We start from the raw sequence: 13,121 nt of genomic DNA, 5'->3' as shown, positions 1-13,121 counted from the left end.
TCTACTTTTTCCTCTCCTTCTTCTTCTGCTTCTTCTTCCTCTTATTATTATTATTGTAATTAAAATAATTCCTTCGGTTTTTGTCTCGCCTGCGTAGCGGAGCGAGACATAGGTATCACTATTTCAGGTGTCGGCGGCGTCGTCGTCAACAATTGTGTTGTACACCCAATAACTTTCTACAGCTTCGAGGTGGGATCACCAAATTCATACCAGAGGTCCATCTCGTGAAAGCACAGGTCAAGTTCGAATATGAGTTGAATTTGAATAAGGTCAAAGGTCAATGAACTTTCCATGACTGGCACTGTGCTATGTTGTACACCCAATAACTTTCTACAGCTTCGAGGTGGGATTGCCAAATTCATACAAGAGGTCCATCTTTTGAAGGTGCAGGTCAAGTTCGAATGTGAGTTGAATTTGATTAAGGTCAAAGGTCAATGAACATTTTACTTCAGAACTCAGTACTCTCTATACTTGAACCAGATTTTGTATTTTACTTGTTTATTCTTTAAAAGCTGTTGTTGTTATTTATTTAATGAGCTATAGTTCTTGACACCATTTATAATATTCACACAAATTTGCCAAAGGTACAATAGAAAAGCTGTCAAAGTTTTCACTCACATTGTTATGAATTACATTCTTTTTCACTAACATTAATTTCCTTACTTCCATGGAAGTCATTATACATGTAACTTCATAGTATTAACAACATTCTTAGTGTTATCTCATTTCCTAGGGATAAAGTAGGCCTATAGCATTATTGCATATGTAAACTGTCAGAACCACAATTCACCCCCTAAACTGCTGACAGCCTCGGAAGTCATACAGCATAGTTTTGACATACATTCTCTTCATGACTGCAATATGCAGGCGAGACAACGCTTGGCGTTTGCCTTGTCTTCTTTTTCTTCTTCCTCTGCATCCCTCTTCCTCTCCTTCATATTATTATAATTACTATCATTATAATTATTACTAAATTTGTATTTTCATAATTGTTGTCTGTGATATTTTTTTGTTATTGTTGTTCTTCATCATTATCGTATATTCCTTTTTCTTCTACATCATTTTCTTCTTCTACTACTACTACCTCTTCTTTTTCTTCTTCTTCGTCTCCTTCATATTGTAATTATTTTTTTACTATCATTATTAATCATTGTTGTTGGTGATATTATTTTTCTTGTAATTGTTGTTTTTCATCATCATTATCTTATTCTCCTCCTCCTTCCGCTTCTTTTTCTTCTTATTGTTATTGTAATTATTATTATAATTATTAATATTACCATTATTATTGAAATTATTATTATTATTGTTAGTATTATTATTACTATTATTATTATTAAAAACAAAATAAAACGCACCCTTTCGGCACTTCCGGGGGGGCTTTGGACGAATGGACGCGTTCCAGTGAACGCGACGTGACGTAACGCTCCAAGCGCACCCTTTCGGCCAAGCCGGGGGGGCTTTGGACGAATCTTCGCGTTCGCGTTGACGCACCCTAACACGACAGCACCCACCCTTTCGAAATAAGATACGACATTTTGTGTTTCGCCTATATTTTTCTAAAAAACATTTATATGCACAACTCGGTGATATGCAAATTAGAGAGTCGATGATGTCCATCACTCACTACTAGTTTTTATTTTTATTGTTTGCATTAGACAATATTTCAATTTTTACAGAATTGACAAGTATGTCTAACTTGTCAGAACCACATAATGTTAAACAATGTTAATTCAACATGTCCAGGGAGGAATAAAACTCCAATTCACATGAAAGGGGGAAAATCAGAATATTTCCTATAACAGAATAAAGAAAGGGTGAATGGGTGACGTCATCAGTCCCATCATTTGCGTACCGCCCAGGATTTAAAGATGTCATAACTTTCTTGTTTTACATCCGATTTTAGTGAAATTTTCAGTGTTATGCTTATGGGATTTTTCTCTTTTTATGCAATTCAACTTTAGGTTGGGGTGGACTTGTCCTTTGATGGACAGTCGTGGAAACAAAAATTTTGACATTTACTCTTAGGAATAAAGAGGATGAATCAGTATAAAATTTTATTTTCGTACAGAAATTAATTATTTTGAGAGGATAGATGTCAGTTTTCTTACTTGGTGGTATAATCATTGAGATAAGAATTCAATTTTAAGACTACACTGCACAGAATAATGTATTATGGGTAATAATCCTGGCCTGATATGAGTAGTTGAGGACTTGAGAGGGGGCTATTAAGGCTTATGGTCAATATGATCTTTAATGTGCTTCTTTAAACGGTTTGAATAACGTGACGACTTACTGTGTCAAAATGGTTGTGATTTTATAAGTTCGTACGTAGATCGATTATTTTCTTAATTTCAATCTGTATTAGTAAAACGTTACATTTATTGATTATCATTTATTATTTTTCGTTCTCAATGATAGATGTACAACTGTATAATTATATGATAATGTTGGTTTCAAATGATTGTAGAATTTATTTTGTGATACTCGTTGTATGGTTAATATGCACTTTAATGAGCTTAAACGGCTTGAATAACGTGACGATTTTCTGTGTCAATATTATTTTGTGAGACTCGTATTGTATATTTGATTTGAGAGAGTACAATCAAGACAATAAGATCGTGTTACAAAACAAATAAAATCCATCTCTCTCTCTCCCTCTCCCCTCTCTCTCTCTCTCTCTTTAACTACACACAGACACAGAAACACAAAGATCGATAGGCTGTGCCTGAAAAAATACACTCTTAAAAGGAGAATTTGTCCTCTTCTTAAAGGTATTGTTTAACTTTGTGAGCAGCCGATTTAAAAAAATTATCAAACCATGATGAAACATGTGTACAAGTGCATGTATTAGAACTAATAAACCCTGAAAAAAAACATTATTGAGAATGAAAAGCTAAAACTACAAAGCAAACCCCGATTTTGTAAATAGGCGTCTTATAGACACCTAAATAGTACAGATAAGTGTACGGGATGAAATTAAGATGGTGTTTCCGGTCACTTTATATTTCAATTTTTGAAGCACTAAATAATTAATTTCGAACGCAATTTTTTCTGGGCTTCATTTTTGTAACATATCACAGACACAGGTGACAAGTGTGACCTTCAAGCTCAGATTTTTTAAAAGTCAAACCAATGTTGACCAATCACTTTAGATCATGTTAACATCATGGAATATACATCTTGTCACTTCGGAAAAGGAATTTCTTAAAAATTAGTCCAAGGCGAAATGTTATGCCATCATTCCAGAGTGTGTTTGTTTGAGTTTTGTCAGACGTGTATCAATCAGAAATGATTATTTACGTCTGGGACCGACCTTTAACGTCACCATCCGAAAGACGTGACCAGGGCTCGAACCTCGACCCTCTGCATCAATTTGTAACTTCTCCACAGCTTGGATAACAGGCGCACGCCACAACGCACAGTTGTACAAGGACTAGTTATATGTTCGTTGTCAACTGTTTGTTGTGAATAAAACAGTTATGAAATCATAATTTTATCATGATACAGACCCGCAGCGCAGCTTTATGGGAAAATGTGCATGTGTATGTATGTATATTTAAAAATAGAGACAATTTTGATCGAAATATAGACAATTTTGATCGATAATGATTTATAACATAATTGTATAATCGATTATAAGTTTGCAAAGAATCGTTTTGTTTTGAAAATAATACACATGTTCAATCATGGACATGGTTCAATTAAAATAAGAAAACACTGCATACAATATGTTTCAATTTTTTGTTACTTGTTCATATTAGTTATATTTACATTCAATTTCAGTTTGTCTACATCATAACACCTCATATGAATTTCAATTAAAATACACTAGATTAAAAAAGAAAATTGCAAAATTTATATGTCCTCATTCATTCCAAGAATGTTTGTTGCATCTTAAATGAAAAATCTATTTGATGGATCTGCTACTTTCTGCTGCTGGGGCGGCGAAATTATTTCAAAACTCAAAGGCAGTAGTTAGCAGGCAGATCTAGAATTCACAAATCATTGTTAAGGGAGAGTGAAACCTTAGGAACAAGTAGGCCTGTGTCAAAACAGTAAAATCAAAGAATAGGAACAAAGAAAGTTTGAAAATCAGACGAACAATGAGAAAGTTATGAGCATTTGAATATTACAATCACTTATGCCCACGGAGATCCTCCCTTTGGCAATGCGACAAGGATGTGTGATGTCACATGTGAACAACTTTACCTTTGATGACTATAAAATACCCCCAAAATGTCTCTTTTTGCTTTTTCTTATGGTGATACAAACTCTTTATCCATGATGTATTCTTTAAAATGTGTATTTCACGCCCTCCTATATAAAGAACACATGATCCACTGATAGATGTGATAAAAGAGGTAGTTTAAGTGAAATATATACTAAAGTAATGGGGAGACTTGTTCACAAGTGACATCAAACATCTTTGTCGCATTACCAATTTGAGGATCTCCATAGCATTAGTGATCGCAATATTCAAATGGTCACAACTTTCTCATTACTTGTGTGATTTTTCTTAAATTTGTGTTGATCCATTTCTTTGTTTTATCTGTTTTCACACAAGCTATCTTGTTCCAAAGGTTTCATTCTCCTTTATTTCTTCAATCACCCCGCGGGATGTAGTATCACAACATTGGTGCACTTCTGCATAATTCTCACGTAAATTACATGTAGCTGTAGCGCGCTGGGCGTTGTGGCGTGCGCCTGTAATCCAAGCTACGTGGGGGGGGGGGAGTTACAAATTGATGCAGAAGTTCGAGGTTCGAACCCTGGTCACGTCTTTCGGATGGTGACGTTAAAGGTCGGTCCCAGACGTAAATAATCATATTTGATTGATACACGTCTGAATAAAACTCAAATACACACACACGCGCGTCGTCTGCTTAATAATTTGAAAAGCGCAATTAATACGCAATGCAATTTCGTTACATAAACAGTTTAAACAACTAGTTGTTAGAGTGACAGGATTAAACAGCGTGCTATTTTCATTACTGTGTAATATATTCCACTTTCCTAATTACCTTGTCATAACAGAAGATCGGTGTTAGATCAATGATTTATGCCTAGCAAGATCGTTCTTTTCGACGTCATTTCGCCGTCGACAAGGCATTTTTACGAAAAACGTACGAATTCTAGGGCATAAAATTGCCGAAAATCATTTCGTTTCTCAAGAAGGTCTAAATATGTTCTTGGGAATTAAGCGGCGTTCGTACGGAATTCGTAAGAAGGCGGTAAGAACCTATGGCGCGTCTACGAAATAAAAATTCTACGAACTTCCGAATTCGTACGAATGCCAAGATTCGTACATACGCATCATTCATAAGAACAGTAGCTGTGACCACAGTTTACTTTTCCCCTAATTTTTTTTTTACACGTGCAAACTTTGGTATTGATAATGCATGAAGCATTTCCATTATTTTATTTGATGCAAGGTAAAATAGCAATGTTTATTTAAAAAATAATAATACACAGTTCATGTATAGCGCATATATCAATTATGAATAATGTCTTTATGCGCTTCCAAAGGACTTGGATATTACTACCCCAGCTGTAGCTTGGCAGCCGTAATTACTAAGATTACAGCGCACACGCATTACAAGGAATAAATTCCTGTCAGGTACCCATTCACCTCACCTGGGTTGAGTGCAGCACAATGCGGAAAAAAATTCTTGCCGAAGAAAATCACGCCATGGCTGGGATTCGAACCCATGACTCTGTTTCAAACTTCATAGATTAATTCACTCAGCCACAACGCTGCACAAAATGCCATGGTCAAGGGTCGTCCCGGGATTCGAACCCCGGACTTTCCTGGCGTAGTCCGGCGCATAAAACCACTCGTAGCCGGTAATACACGGATTACTTTCAGTGTTCTAACCAGTGCTTCACTTTTCAAAACGGAACTTCCCGAAATTTATTTTGAAAGTTCTTGGAATTTTACAAAATATCCTGGAATTTTCTGAACGGATCTTCAGTCTTCCATAAGTTATAATTATCTTCTATACACACACACAAAATGAAACATAGGGCCAAGTGCCGTAAGTTAGCCAAACATTTTGAGGGGGCAAAACATGACGTAACGGGCAAAGTTTATAAGAAGTTGCGAGCGAGCAAAAATTTTGACATTTTAATAAAAAAGATCCAATTTTATAATAGATTTTGACATACATTCAGATAATGTAATTTCATTCTCGAAAATGATATACTTCCTGGAAAACTTCCTGGTATTTCTCACTTCCCGGAAAACTTCCTTGAATTTCTCACTTCCTGGAATGATCCTGGAAAATAGCAAAATTTCCTGGATTCCAGGAAGAGTGGAAGTAATAATTCGAACTACCTTTCAAAAATATGTTAGATCTACTACTAAACTCGATGCTTCTGAGCTTTGAAATTTTTTCGCCACTCCAGCACAAGTAAAGTTACAGATCGTGTAAAAAGTGCATATGTTTTAAGCTCATCACCCAGGAATGAAACGTTATATATCGAATTTAAAAACATATGATTAACAGGTAGAGATTAATATCAAATATTATAGTATTATAAGCATTATGAAATACTTATTTATTTATTCAAACATAATATTGTTAGATTATTATTCAAAATTTTAATATTTTTTTTGTTTTTGATAGAATAAGAAATAATCTGGTCTGATTTTTCTCCTCTAAGTGATACAATAATTCTCGATCCCTTTCCTTTCAGTTATCTTTGGAATCGATTATGGATATTTTCGTTAACATTTCAAGTTTTATTTTTAGATTAGTGTCTGTTCCTACTACGAGTGACGTTAGTTCATGACACAAGTAGTTCATGACACAAGTATAGTGAGTGATTGTATTACCGACCGGCTTTTTTAACCGAACGCGAGATAGAAAGGTGATATAAATTTGTAAAAAACATTTTCAAACTCTTTGTACTTTCAAAATAATAAAATAAGCTCAAAATAGCTTATTAATGATTTTGTTGTTTTCTCAACTTTTCCGATAGAAAACACACGAACAAGTGACCAAAATATTTCACATGCGAAGAGGGGTCCGATTGGAGCTAATAAGAAAGGAAAAACGATTTCGGCAAAATTTTTACATATTTATATTTTGTAGGTAATTGTGTATTTATGGTTACAGTTTGGTGAATTTTATGAGAATACTTTGTTTGATATGATTGAATTCATGAAAAGTGCTCGGTCCACTGCCATACTATTTTTGAGAAAAATATAATGTTTCCTCTATCAATTCTAGACTTAAATCTGCTAACGTTGTCTGTTCCGTTTAAGATCTAATGGTGTGGGGGGGGGGGCCTTTTCGTCGAATAAGGCTTCGAACAAAGGTGCCAACTTGCTACCAGTCAGACTGCAGGTTCCAAGGAAGTGGCTTCTTTCATCCAAGTGATATTCATGACGTGAGATGTTTTGCATATTTAATGAGCTTGATGCAGACCAAAACACCTCTTTTCATTCGGTCATTGCTGCTCTAATTGTGTATCGAATTTCATGAATTTGGTTCCATTGTAAAGAAAAAGAATCAGATCAAGATCACACTTTTCATTTGCCAAGTACATAAAACAGTTTGAAAACAAGAATACTGCACTCTGATTGGTCAATGAGACCACACAATGGCAAAATCCAACGGTCCCAGTGCCTTGGTTCGCGGGAATGTCACACTTCCCATGTGGTAATCTCCTCAAATACCCCGCGCCTGTTGTTCTGTGAACCTTATCCAGCCAATCAGAACTCTGGATTTCATGCAAGTACAAAATTTCAGAAATCTCGTCTTGTACCTTGGTGGGAAAAGTGTGATCTTGACCCGATTAAAAGGTGCCGCATATCAAGAGTGGCATTGTGAGAAAGTACAGAAGTTCAGCTTTAAGGTGATAAAGATATCATTGAGGCTCAAAATAAAAAAAGTTTTGCACAATTTGCAAAAGAAAAAAGTGAAAGAAAATTCAGTTTTGAGGCACATTTTCAGGCCAGAAATTTACTTATTTAACAAAATATTGTAAACAAAATAAATGACCAATATAAAAGAGTAACTTTTACTCTATCTGATGGTGCAATAATATTTAATTTAACTTGAGGTTAAAACAAGATAATTCTTAGAGAAAGAAAATCTCACGAATCACGCGATTTTGCAAGGATGAGGATTCAGCCACGAGATTATTTGGATGAATCTGGCCTTTTTGCTCATTAGCATAGGGACCTGCGGTGTGACTGCTACCGTGGTAGTTAACACTTTACCGTTTACTTTTGTTAATATTCTAAGTTAAACTTTTCTGTTATGTATAAGCGTTTTTAGTGTAGTGTTTTACTGAATGCATGGTATGTATATTACATGTACTGACTGTATGTAAATATTATATATATGTTGATATTTTGATGAATAAAATTATTGAAAGAAAAAAATATATAATGGAGACTTTTTTGAGATCTAACGTTCGACTTCATATACTCCAGTTTCCTAATTCCCTTTTAATATTGGACAATCTATTTAGGAAAAAAACATTTTGAAATCAATAATAAGAGCGACGTTGTCTCAGTCGGTAACGCGTCTGCCTGTCGAACCAAAGATCGTGGATTCGAGTCCACCCCGGGCGGTTGACTGAAACCAGTGCGATGTGTGTAAACGTCTCTCCCCTGTTTCATAGATGCAGGCTATGTTACAAAACACTCCGTCCCTCGGACAGGACGTTAAATGGAGGCCCCGTTTAGAAGAGAGTCACCACCTTTCAGAACCCACAGCACTATTCGATTAAGAGTAGGGGGAAACCCCGGTGTAGTGGTCCACCTGCATTCCCTCCAATCAGTTATATCGGGAGGAGAGACACGCGGGTCAGTTCTGTGTGCGCGCCATAGGCGACCCAGATTGACTGGCTCCTCCAATGCGCCTTTGAATTTATTTGACAGATATATGGCGCTATACGCAAATAATAATAATAATTGGCATTTATATAGCGCTTTATCAATCTACGACTGTTCAAAGCGCTTTACAATTATTATTACCCGGTCACTGGATTCATAGCATTCCAAGCAGCCTGTTAGGCGCAAACTTGCTAAACCAACCACAATGACGGTTGTTTCCTACCGGTACCCAATTAGCACCTGGGTGAGAGTGGCAAAGTGTGGATTGACGCCTTGCCAAAGGGCGCTAGGCCTTGGTGGGATTCGAACACACGACCCTCTGATTACAAGGCGAGGGTCAGAACCGCTACCACGGCGCTTCCACATCATCATTTGCGCCTAGCAAGATCATTCACATGATTTAATTCGGTGTTTGACTATTTAGGGGGAAAGAATGAATTCAGTGATTTGCGCCTGTAAAGATCGTTCTTTTAGATACATTCCATAATAAAATTAAAACAAAAAGTTTTTTTTATTTCCCCTCAATACGTGGATTTGTTCCAATTCTAACATCTCATGTAGAGTCTTCTGTAAATGTTCACATCAGCTAATTAATTTGCTTATCACCGTGTTACGAGGACAATAATTATATAATGCATGCAATGCAACCCAGATTCAGGACAAACAGATTAAGAGACAGTGCAATCCCATATCTTGTTAATCTATTGAATAATCTATAATCATTTTACACACCCAACTTAATGTTTCCACTATGTCCACTGGATGTTCCCGAATTTGTCTATTGTAACGTACATTTGGTAGTCATATTTTGTTTATTGACACTTGCACGCATTGTGGTTCCCGCATAGTTTGCGCATGGGCACGCACTCATGCGGGCCAATGCGCGAGCTATGCGTGCCAGCTTGCGGATAGGTGCGTGAAATGCGTGCCAAAATTTTCAACATGTTGAAAATTGTGGCACGCATTACAAATTCGTGAACTGTTCGTGAACTATGCGCAACCTAGTCGTGCCACTGCGTACCTTTTCGTGGCATCGAAATAGAAATTTCGTGGCGCAAAGAATAGTAGGCACACCCACGGGGTAGTGGCACGCAGTTCACGACTAGTTCACGACAGGGTCGCGCATACTTTGCGCATAGGTCAAGCATACTTCACGCATAGTTCACGAATGATATGCGTAAAATTGTGAGTGCAGACCACGTGATCAGTATGAGTCGCCCTGATCAACGAACGTAGAGAGTGTTAACACAAGAACGTTGAATATTTAAATTTGCGCTAGATACGTCACAGAATAAGGTGTCGAGAATATTTGATGAAAGCACATCGGGACAGTGCGTGAACTATACGCGAACACTGGGTGAACTATGCGCAAACTATGCGCAAACATGAACAATGTCCAAACATGTCGTGAACTTGTCGGGACATTGCGTGAACTGATATAGCCAAGTCGTGCCATAAAGTGTCCCGCATTGGCACGCATCAATGCGGGCACCACAATGCGTGCAAGTGTCAACCGGGCATTAATACAAACACTTATTTTAAAGAACTCAAGAACTCTGTTCTCTACATGTTTTTTTAATTAAACTACTCAGGCACCTCTTTTTTTAATCCAAATACCCCTTTATGGAAAAAACATCATTTCATTATGACAAATCATACCTACCTGGATAATTTCATACTTCAAGATGTTATTTTTCGTCATCGTTGAACTGTTCTGAATTACGTTATAGTTGCACTGGCTTAAAAACACGTTTCCCAATATAATTTGTTTTTTCCTCAGTTTTCCATTTGTTGCATTATAATTACTATTACCGATGTTTTTTCAATGTTTGTTAAATACCCAACCTTTTTAACTTTGTTCTTGTCTCCCTGTCTTCCTCTTTTTCATTCCGTCTTTCATTCCGACGTGTTTTCACATGTACTTTATTCTTTCTCTGTGGCTTTCTTCTCATATGCTGAGTATTTCAATTATTTCATATATGTATAATTAGTTTGTAGAACAATTTTGATATTTGCCTATTTTGTTCCGATTTGTATATTTTTAAAATGTCTGTATAATAAACCATATGTAAACTGAATGTAATTCAGCCTTTGCCTGCTATTTTCAGTGAATATTGAAATAAGTAAACCATTCAATCAATGAAATATTTTACTTAAGATGAGAGAAAAATTGAAAACTGTCGTTTTACCTCGGATTTTTGACGAAATTTCCAGTGTTGTTTGAATCTCCTCAATTTATTCCATTCCATTTTTTTCTTGGATGGAAGGTCCATCCGTACCCATATCGTGACGGTCCGTATCCCAGTTCGTTACGGTCCTGTCTTACAAACATTTTCATTCAATCAATTACAACTATGGAAAGCCAGCAATGTCAACATCATACACGTTTGTTCAAAATATTATACAGGTACGATGTACGCTGCGTAATCATACATTCATGGTTAAAATGCTTCATACACCGTTCATACTAACAACGAATACACCGCTTTAAATTGATGAGCAGAGCGCTGTCATTTTTGCTTACTTTCCAAAAATATCACGATCTTTTGTTTGTTCAAAATATTATATAAATACGATGTATTTTCATACAATCATGGTTTCCTTAGAATTTCCGTGCTCCACGCATGGAATTAAAACAGCAAATTTGCTGCTTTAATTCAGGCCTGCAGTACACAATGCATGAGTAGGCTGCACTTTCAGACCCTTAACCCTATCTAGGCCGTGGGGGGCTCGGAGGCCCTTCCCCTCAAGGAATCGCGCGATATTTTCGCCGTGCGAAATTTTTTGACCGCGCCGCTCGCTGACTTTTTACTTTCAAGTCTTGTGCAACTTTTGAGACCAATTTTGCGTCACCCGGGTACGTGGTTCCGAAATTACGCAACATTATGTAAGTGCATGTCAGACCGAAAATTGCTCAAAAACGTGATTTCGTGTACAAAGTCAATGCAAATTGTGTTTTCAACCAAAATTCATAAATGTATGATTAATTTTAGTTTTGCTTGTCTAAATGTATTCATTTTATGCTTTTTATGATCACAGAAGAGTCCCCAACAAATTTCATTGAAAAAACACTGAAAAACAAAAGGTAAACAAGTGGAATGCCTCTGGCCGTCTCACCTGCATCACGCGGTTCAATATAGCAGCAGTGCTGACTTTGAATACTACTCTAACTCGCACAAGATGTTCAGTGATACATGGTTACTCTTATGTCCACTTTTTATGAACTAGACCAATAAACTTACAGAGATATGATGGTTATACAAAAAACCCCAACATGGCCAAAGTTCATTGACCTTACATGACCTTTGACCTTGATCATGTGACCTGAAACTCGCACAGGATGTTCAGTGATACTTGATTACTCTTATGTACAAGTTTCATGAATTAGATCCATAAACTTTCAAAGTTTTGATGGTAATTCAACTGATACACCCAATTCAGCCAAAGTTCATTGACCTTTAACCTTGGTCATGTGACCTGAAATGCGCACAGGATGTTCAGTGATATTTGATTACTCATATGTCCAAGTTTAATGAACTAAACTAATAAACTTTCAAAGTTATGATGGTAATTCAACAGATACCCCCGATTCGGCCAAAGTTCATTGACCCTAAATGACCTTTGACCTTAATCATTAGGCCTGAAACTCGCACAAAATATTCAGTGATGCTTGATTACTATTATGTCCAAGTTTCATGAATCAGATCCATAAACTTTCAAAGTTATGATGGGAATTCAACAGATATCCCCAATTCGGCCAAAGTTCATTGACCCTAAATGACCTTTGACCTTGGTCATGTGACGTGAAACTCATGCAGGATGTTCAGTGATACTTGATTAACCTTATGTCCAAGTTTCATGAACTAGGTCCATATATTTTCTAAGTTATGATGACATTTCAAAAACTTAACCTCAGGTTAAGATTTCAATGTTGATTCCTCCAACATGGTCTAAGTTCATTGACCCTAAATGACCTTTGACCTTAGTCATGTGACATGAAACTTTAATAGGATGTTCAGTAATACTTGATTAACCTTATGGCCAAGTTTCATGAACCAGGTCCATATACTTTCTAAGTTATGATGTCATTACAAAAACTTAACCTCAGGTTAAGATTTGATGTTGACGCCGCCGCCGCCGCCGCCGTCGCCGCCGCCGTCGGAAAAGCGGCGCCTATAGTCTCACTCTGCTTCGCAGGTGAGACAAAAAACCAAAGCCAATACATAAGAAATTGCAAAAAACAATATAATACATAAGAAAATGATTTGATATC

Source organism: Lytechinus variegatus, chromosome 9, assembly GCF_018143015.1.
Source record: "Lytechinus variegatus isolate NC3 chromosome 9, Lvar_3.0, whole genome shotgun sequence".
NCBI classification, from domain to species: domain Eukaryota; kingdom Metazoa; phylum Echinodermata; class Echinoidea; order Temnopleuroida; family Toxopneustidae; genus Lytechinus; species Lytechinus variegatus.
Note: the sequence above shows the minus strand (reverse complement) of the source record.